The sequence below is a fragment of the Microcebus murinus genome, chromosome 10 (assembly GCF_040939455.1).
Source record: "Microcebus murinus isolate Inina chromosome 10, M.murinus_Inina_mat1.0, whole genome shotgun sequence".
Taxonomy (NCBI): domain Eukaryota; kingdom Metazoa; phylum Chordata; class Mammalia; order Primates; family Cheirogaleidae; genus Microcebus; species Microcebus murinus.
The window spans coordinates 87,859,861-87,865,594 of NC_134113.1; the positions used below are offsets into that span (position 1 = coordinate 87,859,861).

At 41.9% G+C, this 5,734-nt stretch overlaps 1 pseudogene; it reads right to left on the reverse strand.

Moving 5' to 3' along the window:
- Positions 1-3,578: 3,578 nt before the first annotated feature.
- On the reverse strand, positions 3,579-5,379 carry LOC142873409 (threonylcarbamoyl-AMP synthase pseudogene; annotated as a pseudogene).
- Between the last annotated feature and the right edge of the window lie 355 nt (positions 5,380-5,734).

Sequence of the window (5,734 nt, forward strand, 5' to 3'; positions counted from 1 at the left end):
AAAGCTATGGAAACAACCCAAGTGCCCATCAATTCATGAGTGGATTAATAAAATGTGGTATATGTATACCATGGAGTACTACTCCGCTTTAAGAAACAATGGTGATATAGCACCTCTTGTATATTCCTGGATAGAGCTGGAACCCATTCTACTAAGTGCAGTATCTCAAGAATGGAAAAACAAGCACCACATGTACTCACCACCAAATTGGTATTAATGGATCAACACCTAAGTGGACATATAGGAGTAACATTTATCGGGTGTCGGGAGGGTGGGAGGGGGGAGGAGGGGATGGGTATATACAACCACAATGAGTAAGATGTGCAATGTTTAGGGGATGGACATACTTGAAGCTCTTACTCAAGGGGGGAGGGAGGCATGGGCAATATATGTAACCTTAACACTTGTAGCCCCATAATACGCTAAAAAATAAAAATAAAAAATAAAATGAATAGAACAAATATTTTATTAACAAAAAAATAGTTAAAAAATAAATTAAAGGCAAAGGAGACCAGCTCTAACAAATATTAAAGCATGTTATATAATCTGTCATGGGATTAAAAAATAAAGAATAAAGTATATTACAAAGCCTTTTTAATTGAAACAGCATGATAGACCAGTGGAATAGAATAGATGAGAAATAGATCCCAGTAATTATGGAATTAGTGTATGATAAAAATGACATCTCAAATTATTGGGGCAAAGATGGAATTTTATAATAAACATTGCTGGGACAACTGGGTAGTCATTTAGAAAAAAAATTAAATTATATCCTTGATTCATGATATACACAAAAGTAAACTTCAAATGTGCCAGGAATCTAAAAGTAAAAAAGGGAGCCATGCAAGCATTAGAATAAAACATGGAGAGACTCCTCTTTACCATTGATACAGGGATGAGCTTTGAAATTATCAAAATTATTAAATTATCAAAATCCAGATGCAATAAAATCAAAGATTTATAAATACAACTGTGCAAAAATACGAAAGTTTGCACAGCAAAAAGTCACCATAAACAAAGCCAACAGATAACTGCAAACTCAGAAAAAATATTTGCAACATGTATCATAGATAATGACCTAATATCTCTAATATATAAAGAACTCTTAAATTTCAGGAACAAATAACTTAATACATGATAGGAAAATGGGAAAAAGACATGAACAGATAATTAACAAAAATGTTATTCGAATGACTTGTAGGTATATGAAATGATGTTCAAACTCACTAATAGGGAAATATAAATTAAAGCAATACTGAGATGCCAATTTTTACCTATCACATTGGCACTCATTTGTTGGTAAGCTTGGAAGAAGTAGGCACTTTCATAATTGATAGTGGAAATACACACTGGTACAATCCTTGTAGAGGAGAATTTGGCAAACCAGTTAGTAAAAGAAAACTACATATGTACTTACCTTTTGATCGACAAATTCTACTTCTAAGAATTTACCCTGAATAGGCCGGGCATGGTGGCTCACACCTGTAATCCTAGCACTCTGAGAGGCCAAGGTGGGAGGATCACTCAAGGTCAGGAGTTCAAGACCAGCCTGAGCAAGAGTGAGACCCCATCTCTACTAAAAATAGAAAGAAATTATCTGGCCAACTAAAAATATATAGAAAAAATTAGCCGGGCATGGTGGCACATGCCTGTAGTTCCACCTACTCGGGAGGCCTCAGCCTCAGCAGGAGGATCGCTTGAGCCCAGGAGTTTGAGATTGCTGTGAGCTAGGCTGACGTCATGGCACTCTAGTCCGGACAACAGAGTGAGACCCTGTCAAAAAAACCCAAACAACTTCTAGATGAAAACATTGGAATTTCATCAAAATTAAGACTTTCTCTTTTTTGAAAGACACTTAAAAGAATGAAAAGACAAACCACAAGATAATATTGCAGTTCAGATATCTTATATCTATAATATATAAAGAACTCTCAAAACTCAAAAAGAATTAACACCGAGTGATGTCAGCAAGATGATGTAATAAGAATCCTTGATCCTCCGTCCTTCTATGGATGTACCAATTTGTCGACGGAAAAAAAAGCCAAGTCTGCAAAATAATTTTAAAGAGATTTATTCTGAGCCAAATTTGAGGACCATGACCCGCAGCCACTGCCAAGAGGCCTTGGGCAAGTGGACTCACTGTGGCTGGGTTACAGTTTGGGTTTTATACATTTTAGAGGCAAGGGTTATGGGTAAAGCCATCAATCAATGTGTGGGAGGTATACATTGGTTTGGCCCAAAAAGGAGGGCCATCTTGAAGGGGGGGGGCTTACAGGTTATAGGTGGGTTTAAAGATTCTTTAGATCGTAATTGGCTAAAGACATGAAGCTTTGTCTAAAGAGGTGGAATGTTTTAACATAAACTGTTTACCAGAGGTAAGCCACCATTTGTTGCAAATAGAAGGCCTGCAGGTTTGTCTTGCATACCCTCAGGCCTGTTAATGGGTTACAAAGGAAGTCTCCAAGAAGGGAGGGGGGCATGATAAGGCCTGTCTGACCTCCCTCCTCCTGGCAGGCAACTTTGCCCTTGAATATTCCTCTGGCCACGAGGGGGTCCATTCAGTCACCCGATAGGGGTTGAGGATTTTAGTTCACAATTTCTCCCTTTTGGCCAAGATCTGTTATAGGCAGCATCTATGGCCAAACTTTTATTTTGTCCCATCCGTTGCCAGGGTGGTGTGGCTACCTGCCCTGGGTCCATCTAGTCCCTCGGTGGGACCCTTGTGGTCAAGAGGACCGAAGAGCCAAACTGGGGCTTATAGCCAATTAAATAAGCCATACAGGATGGGAGGTAGACAGGCACTAATTAATACGCTAAAATTCTTTAGATGACATAAGAGTAAAATGTAAAATATTAAAGGCAAGGCTATAAAACTAATTTACCTACAAGTATTGAGAATTACTATATTCTTGGGTTTAGTGGTAGACTTGTAGCAAATATAAGCATCATTAATTAACATTTAAGCTAAGGGAGTTTAGTAATTTATACTAAGGTGGCTGATAAATTACTCATTATATTTTCTTTTGTATAATCTATAACTGATAAAAATTACACTCAGTAAGTTTTAAGTTTATAAAAAGCAGGAAAAAAGAACTTTTATGATTGGGATGGATATCTGCAGCATGTGGCCTGAAAAGACAAAGTATTTCTTTTAGTATTTCTTTAGGCTTTTGTGTGTCCCTCCTATATCTGGAGGGTAACTAATTCCATCCCTCAGAATTGGCCCTTACAATCTGGCACGCCCCCTCTTCCACGATATTCCCTGGGCTCAGAGGGAGGATATTTGAATAAGGCTCTGGCAGATTCCATGGTTTTAAGGTCCCAGAGATCAGGTAAACTTGCTAATTACCTAAAATTTGTCAGGACTCTGGAAAACAAAACAAAAGAATTAGTAATGTTTTTTTTTTTTTTTTTTTTCATTTCACAAATATACAATTTAATCATTCTCACACATTGCTGATGGCAGCATAACTGGAATTCAGTTCTTCTGAAGGCTAATCTCTATCAAGAGCCATAAACACGTTCATATACTGACCTAATATGCACACCCTAAGGAAATAATTCAAAAGAAAAATAAACCATTTACAAACATGTTTAATAGCAGGATTTTTTATATTAAAGAAAAAGTTCAAATGCCCAACAATTACATTTAACACTCAGTACACATATGAATAAAGACAAAAAGCTGCTAAACTGGATTTAAATAAAGGTATTAGAAGCACATGGGTATAATTAACTATAACTTAGGCTTTCCCCACCAGGCAATACCACACTGGACCACTAGCTCTGCTGGCTCAGAAAAAGTGTTTGGCCCGTGGCTCCACACTTTTAATCCTAACCTGGTTCCAACTTTAGGAGCCCCGTCCATGCCTTTGGTTACCTGAGACTTTTAAACAGCAGTGGCACCTCTAGTTGGTTTGAACCTTAAATGCCACCACCGAACGAAGTGGAGGGTCTTACAAGATTCCAAGTCTGTTAAAAAAATCCATTTTCAGTTAAAAAAGAGGAGAGAAGTGGCTCATGCCTGTAATCCTAGCACTCTGGGAGGCCAAGGCGGGTGGATAGATGGATTGAGCTCAGGAGTTTGAGATTAGCCTGAGCAAGAGGGAGACCCCGTCTCTATTAAAAAATAGAAAAAATTAGCTGGGCATGGTGGCATGTGCCTGTAGTCCCAGTTATTCGGGAGGCTGAGTCAGGAGGATCACCTGAGCCCAGGAGTTTGAGGTTGATGTGAGCTAAGCTGATGCCATGGCACTCTAACCCAGGCAACAGAGTGAGACTATCTCAAAAAAAAAAAAGAGAAGAAACTTATCAGAACAAGGCCACCTAGGAATGTTCTTAACCTCCCCATTTGGCTTTTGACTGACATATTAAACTATAAATAATAAATATAGCCTTTTCCCCAGCAGCTTCTGGGGCTTGGTCTACAGTGTTTGGAAAGATACAATGCCTAACGGGTCAGGCTAGTGATGTAGCTCCAGCGGCCTCTGCAAACGAGGCCTCGCCAACCACCAGTGGACAGACACATAGTATCCAGCACCAGTCCTCGGGCCTTCCCTCCGAGTTTCACTAGCAGGATCCATGTGAGGGAAGCAGCCCATATTTCTGTTGGAGGATGGCTGTCGTACTTTCCAGGGCACAGCCTGGACGAATGATGCCAAACTTTCCAGGTACAGATAAATCAACCACAGTGGAGCCAAGGCGACACTCAGGGCTCTGGCCATCCCCAATTGGTCCCCCATCAATGACCAAGGACAAATGAGGCCAGAGGTCTTGGAACTCCTCGACATTCAGAGAACTGCTCTGGGAGCTGAGGTTGGCACTAGTGAGAGCAAGAGGTCCCCCAAACATCTGGGCCAAGTCTTGCATAAAGGCATGGTCAGGAATCCGGATGCCTACAAGGGGAGTAAAGGGGTTCAGATCCTTGTTGAGAGCCTCGGAGCGTTCCATCACCAGGGTCACTGGGCCTGGCAACAGGTCTTTCAGGAGCTCCTCAGGTACTCTCACATGGCAGTACCTGTAGACGTCGGCCACGCGGCCCAGGCACACGGCCAGCGGCTTGGCCTCGCTGCGGCCCTTGAGGCGGTACACATCGCGCAGTGCCGTCGAGCAACTCGCCGAGCAGGCCAGGCCGTACAGCGTATCGGTGGGGACGGCCAACACGGCGCCCGCGCGCAGCTCGGCCACGGCGGCCCGCAGCGCCTCGGTCCAGCCGGCGCGCTCGGGGCTCGCGGCTTGCCCGGCTCCGCTCCCTGGGAGCCGCAACAGCCGGGCCCCCGGCGCCGCCGGAGCGGGGCTTGGCGGGCGGAGGAGGCGGCCGCTCCGGGAGTCCACGGGCCCCTCGCTCAGCCCCACGCTGGCAACCACCGCGGCCCTCATCTAGTAATGTTTTAAATAAAGAATCTTTATATGAAAATTTAGTTTTGTTTCATGAGGTTTGAGTTAGCTATACTCATGGTCATATCAGATTTTTAATTAAAGTCTTGGAACTTTGGTTTGTTTTAGTCCAGTGGTATATATAATCTCTAAAGTTATTAGAAACCAGTATTTAAGTGGATTTGTCAGTCCTTTCCATGGCCTTTACTTGAAGAAGCCAATTTTAGACTTAGCCAGAAAGAACCACTCTCTGAAATGAATCAAAGTAAAATAATAACTTAAAAGATGATAAAACTTGACCAGCCATGGTTACAGACAGTTGACAAACCAAATTGGTTATTATGTGACATATAGCAAT